At 39.0% G+C, this 12,004-nt stretch overlaps 1 protein-coding gene across 1 annotated transcript in view; it reads right to left on the bottom strand.

Annotated features, from left to right (window-relative positions):
- Positions 1–12,004, bottom strand: part of MAPRE1 (microtubule-associated protein, RP/EB family, member 1) — a 28,846-nt gene that overhangs the window by 16,340 nt on the left and 502 nt on the right. The gene's annotated exons all lie outside the window — the stretch shown is intronic.

Genomic DNA, 12,004 nt, shown 5'->3' with positions numbered 1-12,004 from the left:
GTATGATCCATAAGACAAATCCCCTTATCAAAAGGGCCAATTACAAACATATCTCCACAAAAAATTAAATTGTACAATCTATAAAGTCTGTAAAATTTTCATCTCAAAACAGTTATAACACCCTCACATTCAGAATGTACCAGTAAAACACAAAAAAACACCAGAAGCACTAAAATCATGTGACTTGTATCTGATCTTATCTAACACAAAAACAACCAATGCCTGTCTTCAAAATGAGCATGCCTTTGCAGTTATTTCTATCATGTTCTTTGCAATTATGCTTACCACTACTGGGGCATTAGCAAGAAGTAGGTGTACAGTTTGCTTTTTTTTTCTTTTTAACTGTAGTTTGGATGAAAAACAAATACATGGGAAAAATAAAACTGCAGTTTGGTGAAGGATTACAAAGCAAACTTCAGTTTTTCATTCAACCCCTTATGTACATTTTGCTTCATGACACTGGCTGTAATCTCCTCCCTCATAGTAGAGAAGAACTCTTCCCACTTCCATTCTGGATTCACTCTTCACACTGATCCTTTCCTGTCCTTTTCTTTCTTTTTTTTTTTGAGGGTTTTTTTCCCTACTTTGTTTTAGGATTTTTTTAGGGGGAGTTAGAGGACAAATGCTGTCCTTTTAGTTTCATGTGACTGATTATGGGGTGCAAGTTTTTAAGTATTATTTCAAGACAAAAACACTCAGATCTGTGAAGGATATGCCAAAAAACATCATTTGACAAAGCAATTGTTTCCTCCTGCCTTCTAAGTATCTGTTGAATATCTGAGCTCTGAAGAATAAAATCGTACATTCCAAAGCCATTTAAGGTACTAATTTTCAAATGTAAGTCACTAATATCCAAAATCCACAGTAAATTTTATTTTTGTTCATTTTTAAGATTATCAGTATTGAAATGTATTTGCTACAGTAGAACCAAAGATGAAAAGTAACAAAAGTTTTTATCTGGGTAAAATGAAATGGCAACAGCTAAATAGAAGGCAAAAATAAATGTTCATTGGAGGGCAAAAATAAAAGTTTGCAAACTATTAAGTCCTAAATCATCTGATCTTGATTTCCTACAGACAGACTCGGCAACTGGCATAACTCAAATATAACTGATAAATATAAAAAGTGTTCAATTCACAGAGATTATAACACTCACATTTAAACAAAACAGAGTTTTGACTTAATTTATGAATGGGGAAACAAATTAATGAAGACTATCAGTATTGTAACCGGTCTGTCCATTTGCTATACAGAGGTAACTCGTGTTTGCTGTGATGCTTAACACTGTGATACTGTATCAAATGCGATAATGGTTACCCATGGTGGACAGTGTTTGGTGGAGCTCTCCAATTAAAATAAGCTCAGAAGCAGGAGTGGCATCCACTTGCGAAATAGCTTGCTTCTGAAAACCCTATGAACTTGGAGAAAGGCTGAAAGTTACACAAGTGTTCAGGTCTTTTGTTCATAGGGTTGCTATAAGTCATCAATGACTCAACGACACTTAACAACAACAACATCAGTATTAGAAAGCCATTTTGCAATGTGATGTTGCTGTCATCATAACAACTGCTGAATGTAGACAGACAGCAAAATGTGAGGAAAAATTAAGTGACTGGATTCCCACACACAGCTCATTATCACGGATTTGAAACCAATTCATAGCTAACCTTTCATCAGGTTTTCAAGACTCTTTAAATCTTTAACATCAAGAGTCATTTGAGAAGTAGTTGAAAGGTACAGCCAACACTGGGCACACAATGCTCCCCAACCAGAATAACCATAATGGTTTCACACACTATTAAATGTAAGTAAGTGTTCAAGCTTCAAGAAGGTGGTAAGCTTGAACCAGGTGTTAATGGATGGAAAAATATAGAACTAGAGGGTTGTAAAAAGTCATTAAAAATCAGTTTAAACAGCAAGCAACAAATGTTGGCAAGGTTGCTGGAACACTTATTCACTGTGGGTGGGAGTGTAAAATGGTGCAACCACTGTGGAAGGCTGTATGGCGCTTTCTCAAAAAGTTGCAAATAGAGATACCATTTGACCCAGCAATTCCACTACTAGGAATATACCCCAAAGAGACCATAACTGCCACCCAAGCAGATATATACACACCCATGTTTATGGCGGCTTTGTTCACAATAGCAAGGAGTTGGAAACAACCTAAGTGCCCATCAACAAACGAATGGATAGAGAAGTTGTGGTATATTCACACAATGGAATACGACACTGCATCGAAAACCAAGGAACTCATGCAATATTATTCAAAATGGGTGACCCTGGAGGACATTACGCTGAGTGAAGTATCTCAGTCACAAAAGGACAAATACTGCATGGTGCCACTGTTTTGTAAAACAGGACTGACATCAGGGTTGGGGGGAGACTGAGAAAGATGGGTTCAATAATGTATACTGCACTGAAACAGATGAGGGAGAAAACTATTTAAAAGGGATATGTGATTAGATATTTTTGTCATGACAGGAGTCCAAAGTGAAAGCTGCATAGAGGAGTGGACCTGGGGGGAGGGATTGCAAAACAAGGAAAGAATTTTTCTTTTACTTTTCCAAGAGTGGGGAGTACTGGGGGGAAGGGTTGGGCTGGGAGAAAAGTGTAACAATGAATGAATGGAAATCCAAAGTCCCTGTAAATTTTCATTGAAAATAATAAAAAAATAATTTCTTTTTAAATCAGGTTAAAAGAGAAGAGTGAATTGCGGGGAGTGGGTGGGCAGGGAGAAAAGTTCAACAATGAATGAATGGAAACCCTAAGTCTCCATAAACTTTCATTAAAATTAATAAAAAAATTTTTAAAAATCAGGTTAAAGGGAGCTCTGGTGGCCTGGTAGCAAGAGGCTGCACTGCAATTCCAAAGGTGAGCAGTTTGAATCCACCAGATGCTCCACTGGAAAAGGAGGTGAAATCTCCTCCTGTGCCAGCCAGATCTGATTCAACAATACACAAGGGAAATAAAATAATTAAACTTAAAATTAAAAATCAGGTTAAAAAAAAATAAATTTAAAAAAAAAATCAGGTTAAACATATTAACAGAGGGAAAGTACTATTTTCATATAAATGGAGGGAATAAAATTATACAAGTGTGTCGATATGTTATTTATCACAACAGTCTGTAACAGTAAGACTAAAAACAACCAAATTATATACTAATGGGAAGCAGAATTTAAAAATTAGCCAAAAAAAAAAAAAATGAAGTGGCATCTGATATGCAGATAAGTCTCCAGAATACAGTGTGATTAAAGATGCTACCAACTGTTTAATAAGAGGAAACAGGAATATAAACAGACATACACATAGTATATGGAAAATGCATGTTTTTGTTTGTATACACACCATTCTAAAAGACAGTGCTGTTAGCTGGGTTCGGCTAATAGTGACCTTATACACAACAGAACAAAATACTGTCCAGTCCTGCACCATCTTGACAGTCAGTATTACATTTTCACTCACTGTTGTAACTATAGTGTCAACTTATCTTGTTGTGTATCCTCCTCTTTTTTGCTAACCCTCTATATTATGTCCTCCTCCAGAGACTGGTCCTTCCTGATCGCCAAGTACATGAGACTCATTCTCCTCACTTCTAAAGAGTGTTAAGAGTTAGGCTTCTTGCAAGACACACTTATTGTTCTGGACAGCCCATGTCACCAATACTACAATTCAAAGCATCATTCCTCCTTCTAAGTCTTTCTTACTCATTGCTCTGCTCTCACATACATACCACGTATCTGGTAACACTGGCTACGTGTGAGAATAGGGACTGTGCAGCTGGTAGGAGTGAGAGAGGTGAAAACCTAAGTGTTTCTTTTGGATCTTAAATCAAGAGTTTCAATCATTCAGGAAATAAAAACTACACACACAGCATATTAATCACACTCTAGGGTTGCTAAGAGTTGGAATCAGTTTGACAACCATAAAGAAAATATTAGAAGACAGTATCACTAACACAAGTAACCCTGATTAATGTTTAGCCTCTCTGTGCCATAGTTTCTCTATCTGTAAAAGGAAAATGTTTGTGAATGTCCTTCCCTTTCAGATCATACGACCACTTACTTTAGAAAGTACCTGGCCTGTGATAAGTACTCAATAAAAAAAGCCACAATTATCAAAAATACCCAAACCCACTGCTGTTAAGTCAATTCCACACCAGAGAGGCCCTATAGGACAGGGCAGAACTACCTTATAAGGGTTTCCAGAGTTATAAATTTTCACAGGAGCAGACTGAAGAACGGCTAACAGGTTTTGGTTATCAGCCCAATGCTTAGCCTAAGCACCACCATGGCTCATAAACTAGAAAATAACACTGTCTACTGCTAACCTGGGGTTCTAGAGGAGACTGTTTCAATTAGAAAAAATATGTTCCCTATCTTGTACTTCACTCTTAAGCAAAGCAAAGAAAAATCAAGGAATGTCATTGAAAAGTTAAGAAAAAAAGAAAATAGACAATTACTGAAGGTCCTTGAGCAGAAGAGTGACCAAGGGAAATTGGTCTCTTAGATTGGCTATGACTGACTTAGTATAATAAGAAAAAGTGGGAACCGGAGAAGCTAGAATTTGATGTCCAGTCAAAAGATCACTGTGGCAGCAGTGGGTAAACTAAGAAAGGCCTGGATCCAAAAGATCCTCAGAAGACAAGTAGAACTTTTTTCTGTAGGATACCAGTTTCAAAAGATGAGAAGTATCTTTTGATACTTTTCAGGCCTGAGATACTGGAAGGATGGTGAAATTACTGCCCTCAAAGGAGTAACTGAGAAAGGGAGCCAGCTTGAAGAAAAAGTAAGACTGCAAATTATGCGAGAACAAGAAGTATTTAAAAAGTACCCACACTGAAGCACCAGAAGAGATCAAAGCAGGCATAATCATACATTCTGAGACAGAGCAGAGGACCAAACCATTGACAATAAATGAACACGACCAGCAAACCCTTTCCTTTAAACTCAAGAGCTATCATGCCCCACAATACAGTGAGGAAGTAGGAAGTGTGACATTTATCTGGACTTTCTGAGCATCTCTTCACCAAGCATTAATTACAGAGAAGGGAAGGCAAGGAGAAAAGAGGAGCTGAGGGTACTTCCTAAAGGCCTCTTTACATGTGTTAAGCACCATGCAGGCCCTTAAGAAAACTTACAGAGGGACCTAAATATGGAATAAACTGAAAGAGGAAATACGCAAAACACAACTGACATGCCCATTTTGATTCAAGCAAATTCCTTTTCACAAACATTCTCTATCATCTGCTTGTTTCTTTTGTTTATTCCCCCTAAATGACTACTTGTTCCTAAATATTTTTTTTTCCTATAATTATATTTTATTAATTTTCATAAACATTTACAGAGATTTTGGGCTTCCACTCATTCATTGTTGCACTATTCTCTCTACCCTCCTCCCAGTTTGTTCTTGTCCAAATGCCACAGTGCTTGTCAAAGCCAGTTCTGATTAATCTTCTTTGTCAGTGTATCCTTTGCCATTCCCTATCACTCCTCCCTGAGAGAGACTTCACCCTGAGTCATAAGGAAAAGGGGACGGCGTATTCTCTTAGCTACTTCCTGCTGAAAAGGGACGCTGTGGGTTTCAGGGTGAAGATCTTCTCTCACTACTCTAAAGGGCCCCTTTGGCAGTAGGAAACACATAGACTATTATGGAGATTGATTTTGGAATTCAGATGCACTCTTATTGATTGTGCTTGGCTGTACATGTACATACCCTTCAAGATGTATCATGGGGGTGTTGCAACCTAGAAGACACAAATTTGACTAACAAGTTATAAGTACATGAGTCCAAAAATTATGGAAAAGTAAAAGAAAAGATTCTTTCATTGTTTTACAAACCCTCCCCCAGGTCCCCTCCACCATGCAGCCCTCGCTCTAGTCTCCTGTGATGACAGAAACACCCAGTTACATCTCTCTTTTAAACGGTTCTCTCCCTCCTCTGTTTCAGTGCAGTATACATTATTGAACCCATCTTACTCAGTCTCTCCCCAACCCCAAGGACAGTCCCATTCTACAACAGTGGCATCATGTAATATTTGTCCTTTTGTGACTGGGATATTTCACTCAGCATAATGTTCTCCAGAGTCAACCATTTTGAATAATATTGCATGAGTTCCTTGTTTTTTAATGCAGCATAGTATTCCATTGTGCGAATATACCACAGCTTCTCTAGCCATTCGTTTGTTGATGGGCACTTAGGTTGTTTCCAACTCCTTGCTATTGTGAACAAAGCTGCAATGAACATGGGTGTGCATATATCTGCTTGGATGTCAGCTATGGTCTCTTCAGGGTATATTCCCAGTAGTGGAATTGCTGGGTCAAATGGTATCTCTATTTGCAACTTTTTGAGAAAGCGCCATACTGCTTTCCACAGGGGTTGCACCATTTTACACTCCCACCAACAGTGAATCAGGGTTCCAGTTTCTCCACAACCTCGCCAGCATTTGTTGCTTGCTGTTCTGTTAAATTTTGCTATTTTGACTGGGGTGAAATGATATCTCATAGTTGTTTTGTTCCTAAATATTTGATGACTAGAATTCTCACCTATACAGGAGACAAGGGATCTCTGATGGCTTTGTTGTTAACTGGTGTCAAGTCAAGTAAGACTCATAGTGACCCTATAGAACAACACAACCTAAACCATGTCCTATCCTGTACCACCATCCTTATCATCTGCGACACACTTGAGCCCACTATTGCAGTCACTGTGTCAATCCATTTCATTGAAAGTCTTCCTCGTGGCTTAGTGATAAGGAATTGTGCTGCCAACCCAAAGATTTGCAGTTTAAAGCCACCAGCTGCTCTAAGGGGGAAAAGGTAGGCAATCTCTGCCCAGGATTTATTGCCTCTGAAAATCTGCTGGAAGGTCGACTGGGGTCAGTTCCAAATCTATGGTACTCAACAACAGCAACAATGCAGGAGACAACTGGTTCAAGGTGCAGCCAATGCACTTCACGTGCCGCTAAGATGCTGAACAAGTTTTAGTACAACTAACAGACTAAGAAAAACTAGGAAGAAGGGCCTGATCTACCTCTGAAAATCAGGCTGAAAAGACTAAATAGGTCACAAGAGTCCAATCCACAAGCAATTCATGGCAATGTTCCAGTACTAGGCAAATAACTGTTCCTTCCGCTGGGACTGATCTAAAAGACAGCCAACAGATTTTTTCTGAGGATGATCATTTTCCCTGGAGCCAATTCCTCTGTGTAGTTTGTGCACCCAAGGCTGCTATGAATGCACAGGGACTAACTTAGCCAACAAGCTCTACAAAATAAGGGGACTACAGATGCAATCGAAATCTTGAAACAAGCTGCCAATCCCATTACTGAGTTATATTCATCTTATCTCACTGTAAGAGCCAAGCATAAGTCTTTTCAGTCTTAAGGCTGAGAAGCCAACAATGCTAAAAATACCTCAGACATCAAAGGAAGTCAGCACATTAACAGTATAGGAGTTTGGTCACAACTCTGCCCTCTCAAGGGAAAGACCTATTCTTTTACCTTTTACTTAATAAATTCTAGTCTCCTCATCAGAAATACGACTAGGAAGCACCAAACAGCAGTACAAACGACTACTGGGATTCTCCTCAGAGCCTCCTGTCCTCTGTGACCCCAATCTCCTGAAAGCAGGCTTTCCTAAGGGACACAGTGTCTGTGGCTAATCCTGTTTGGTCTGGAAGCTGAGACTTGATTTTCTCAACATTAATGGGAAACAATGCAACCATTTGCATACTCCAAGAGTGAAGACAAAAGGTTGTGAATGAATAAAAGTTCCTTTACAAATCACAGCCAAGAGTTCTACCCATTTTATCACTTTCTGGAGGGGAAAGCACTTTCATTTAGGATAAGAGAAACTGCCATCAGGAAAAGTTTGAAATACTTCATGGACTTTTTTATGAGATACTATGACTGCAGCAGAGAGCTGGGGATGACAGAAGAAGTGATGCCTTTGAGCTGTGGTGCTGGATAAGAGTACTGAATATGACATGGACTGCTAGGACAACAAATAGGTTCATCCTAGAGAGGGTGAGCCAGGTTGCTCCTTGGAGGCAAGGATTCTGAAGCTACATCTGACATACTTTGAACATGTTGCAAGGTGGGACCAGTCCTTGGAAAGAGATGTCATGCTTGGAAGGGTGGAGGGACAGTACAGGAGAGGAAGACTCTCAATGAGATGGATTGATTCAGTGACTGGGGTAATGGGGGTGGGTGTGTCAGAGACAATATAATTGGCACAGGTTAGAACAAGGTTTAGGGCTGCTGTACATAGGGTCGCTATGAGTCACAGGCGACTTGAGAGCATATAACTGTGACTGCAATAAATATGTATAATTTGTAATGTTTACATTTAACTCATTCACATGTTTCTTTTTATAAATTTACAAGAACACATCAGAGTAAGTCTGAGTGTGTAGTCAGGTATGTGTTTAAATTAAGCTCTAAAATATGTAAGCTGACACCCAACGGTCAGTGTCTCCTGATCCTTCCTGGAGGACAAGACCTCTTCTCAGAAGGAGCTACACTCACCTCTGGGGTCTGGCCACTATTACAGCTGATCTTCACATAACTCAAATAAGGGGTTAAAGTACTACATCTAGAATACTGACTGACTGAGAAACACATATTATGTCCTCCAACGGCAGCTCAGAGCAGACTCAGGTTTTCCAGGGCTTCATGGTACCCATCTGGAATGTTCACGATCGTTCCTTGCCTAAACAAGATGAACATGGGCAGCACGTGCATGACTTAGCTACACCAGAAAAGAGTGCATGAGCAAGTGAAGTAAACTTCAGGGTGTATTTATAGGAAGTGGTAAATTTTAGAAAGAAACTGCTGGTAAAAAACTGCCTTAAATGAAAATGAAAATGACCTCACTCCCACATTAGTCATACACCACAAGACAAGCAAGTATTTTAGTATCCTCAAGCAAAGAGGGATCTATGGATGGAAGTGAGAAAACTAACAGAAAACAGTGGCAAAGTAGCACAGACCTAAGGCTAACAATTATGTTCACATTAAAAGGAATTCATGTTAATGGCCACATTTTAATAGTAATTAATACATTACAGACCACTCTTACTCTACAAGGCGCTCTGATGACACAATGGTAAAGCATTTTGATAATCAAAAGGTACATGGTTTGAATCCACCAGTCGCTCCACTGGAAAAGATGTAGAGACTGCTTCTAAACATATTTAGTCTTGGAAATCTTAAGAAGCGGTCTCCTTTCTCCAACAGGGCTTACTACACACAGGAAACAACTTGACGGTAACCAGTCATCTTTAATATACAACTTCACAAGAAGCTTCCCTCTGATGGTCTTTAAAACTGAGATTAAGCCTTAACAAAACAAATGAAGATTCAACTACAAAATAAAAAAGGACAAAGTTCAAACAGAAGGGGAGGGTAATCATATAAATCAGAAATAATTTAAAAAAAATAAATAAAAATAAAGAAATAATTTTAAATCGATCAACACAGCAATGACCTAAAGGATTCTGAAGAGGCCGTACAGAAGAGAAGAGCATGGACTCATAATTAAAAAGAAAGTTCAAACACCAACTGTTGTTTGTATAACCCTGGACTTGTAATTCAGCTTTACTAAGCCTGTTTCTTCAACTTTAAAATGAGGTTGATAACAACACCTACCTCATGGTACGAGAATTAAATGAAGAGATGTTTACAAAGTTTTCCCATAATGCTTGGTACACAAATGTTAAATTATTATTTCATTTTTATCACTAGAGAGTTACTGAAGATTCTGATGCTCCACTTTATGAACACACAGATTTAAACAGCAGGAAGACGCATGTCCCATCACTCCTCTAGCAAACTGCTGACCTAACTCATATTTTTCATACCATGTCAAACAGAGGCAGTTAGGAGAAGTCAACAGGTGGAGCAAGAAAGAAGTCTTTCTAGGGAATGTAAACAGATAAGTAATAAAGATCCCTGGTGCTGCAGTAGTTAAAGCAATCTGCTACAAACAAAAAAAACTGAAGGCCTGCGCCCACCAACCACTCTATGGGAAAAAGATATGACAATCTGTTTTCATGAAGACTGATAATCTTAGAAGTACGAAAGTGCAGTTCTATAGGCTCTTACAGGGTCACTAGGAGTCAGATTCAACTCAATAGCAATGGGCTTAAATGGAGAAAATCTTGGAAACATTAATTATCAAGAGCCTAAAGATCATATCTTCTGATCTATTAATTCTACTTCTAAGATTCACTAGGTAAATAGACGTATATGTCATGTTAAGGGGAACTCAAGTTTGCCATAAATTCATAAAGAGAAATAAATTAAATTACCAAAAACTAACAACAGATTAAACAACTGCATCATGTTGTTGTTATTATGTGCCATCGAGTTGCTTGCGACTCATAGCGACCCTATGTACAACACCCCTAAACTCTGCTCTGTCCTGTGCCAATCGCACTGTCTCCAATGCATCCACCCCATTATCCCATCACTGAATCAATCCACCTCATAGAGGGCCTTCCCCTTCTGCGCTGTCCCTCCACCCTACCAAGTATGATATCCTTCTCCAAGGACCTGTCCCGCCTTGCAACATGTCCAAAGTATGTTAGACAGAGCCTTAGAATCCTTGCCTCCAAGGAGCAGCCTAGTTTAACCCTTTCCAGGATGAATCTGTTTGTTTTCCTAGCAGTCCATGGTATCCTCAATACTATTCTCCAGCACCACAGCTCAAAGGCATCAATTCTCCTTCTATCTTCCTTAGTCATTGTCCAACTCTCTGATGCATAACAAGTGACAGCAAAGACCATGGCCTGTATCAGATGCACCTTAGTCTCCAAAGAGACACCATTGCTCTTCAGTACTTTGGAGAGGTCCCTAATAGCAGACTTTCCCATGGCAATACATCTTCTCATTTCCTGGCTACTGGTGCCGAGAGTGTTGACTGTGGAGCCAAGCAAACTGAAGCTATGAACAATCTCAATCTCTTCACCATCCATCTTAATGCTGCCAATTGGCCCAGTGGTGAGAATCTTTGTCTTCTTGACATTGAGCCTCAATCCATATTGGAGGCTGCAGTCCTTGACCCTCTGCAGCAAGCACTTCAGGTCTTCCTCAGTTTCAGCAAGCAAGGTTGTGTCATCTGCACATCTGTTGATAGATCTTCCACCAATCTTGACCCCACATTTCCCCTCAGAGCCCAGCCTCCATAATCTGTTCTGCATACAGGTTGAAAAGGAATGGAGACAGGACACATCCCTGGCGTACGCCATTCCCAATCTTGAATCACACAGTGTTTCCTTGCTCTTTTCTGATGACTGCCTCTTGGTCCCAGTATGGGTTTCTCATTAGCACAATCAAGTGTTCTGGTATTCCCATTCTTCTCAGAGTCAGCCAGTTTGTTATGATCCACACAGTCAAACGCCTTTGCAAAGTCAATGAAACACAGATAGACAGTCCTCTGGTATTCCCTGCTTTCAGCTAAGATCTATCTAACATTAGCTACAATATCCCTAGAACCATGACCCCTTCTAAACCCAGCCTGGAATTCTGGCAGTTCGCTGTTGATGTGTTGTTCCAGGTCAGAGTCTAATTGATGACAACTTGTTTTCAATTCCAAAGTATTTACTTACAGTAATAAATAGCCACAAAAGATTTTAATTGGGGGGGGAAGGAATATAAACAAATTTATATACATACACACATACAGAAATAAAATAAAAACATTCAAAATAGTGGTTTTCTCTGAAAAATATCATTGTGGACATGTTTTATTTTCTTCTTGCTCATTTTCTAAATGTTATACAATTAGTACAAAATATTTTTTTAGCAGAAATAAAACATAATTTGTATTTTAAATCATCCTCTCTGTATCAAATTGTTAAATGGTACTTTAATAAGATCATCAATGAAAAGGCATCTCCTAGATTCTGATTCTGTTTTTCTTGGGAATATTAAATGCCACAAAGAACTACTGTATTTTTACACAAGCAACACACAAGTTCTACCAGGTTTTGCAAGCCAAGTA

Source organism: Elephantulus edwardii, unplaced genomic scaffold, assembly GCF_000299155.1.
Source record: "Elephantulus edwardii isolate Elephantulus edwardi_28Jun2011 unplaced genomic scaffold, EleEdw1.0 scaffold00015, whole genome shotgun sequence".
Classification (NCBI taxonomy): domain Eukaryota; kingdom Metazoa; phylum Chordata; class Mammalia; order Macroscelidea; family Macroscelididae; genus Elephantulus; species Elephantulus edwardii.
This window is presented reverse-complemented; position numbering and strand designations above follow the sequence as displayed.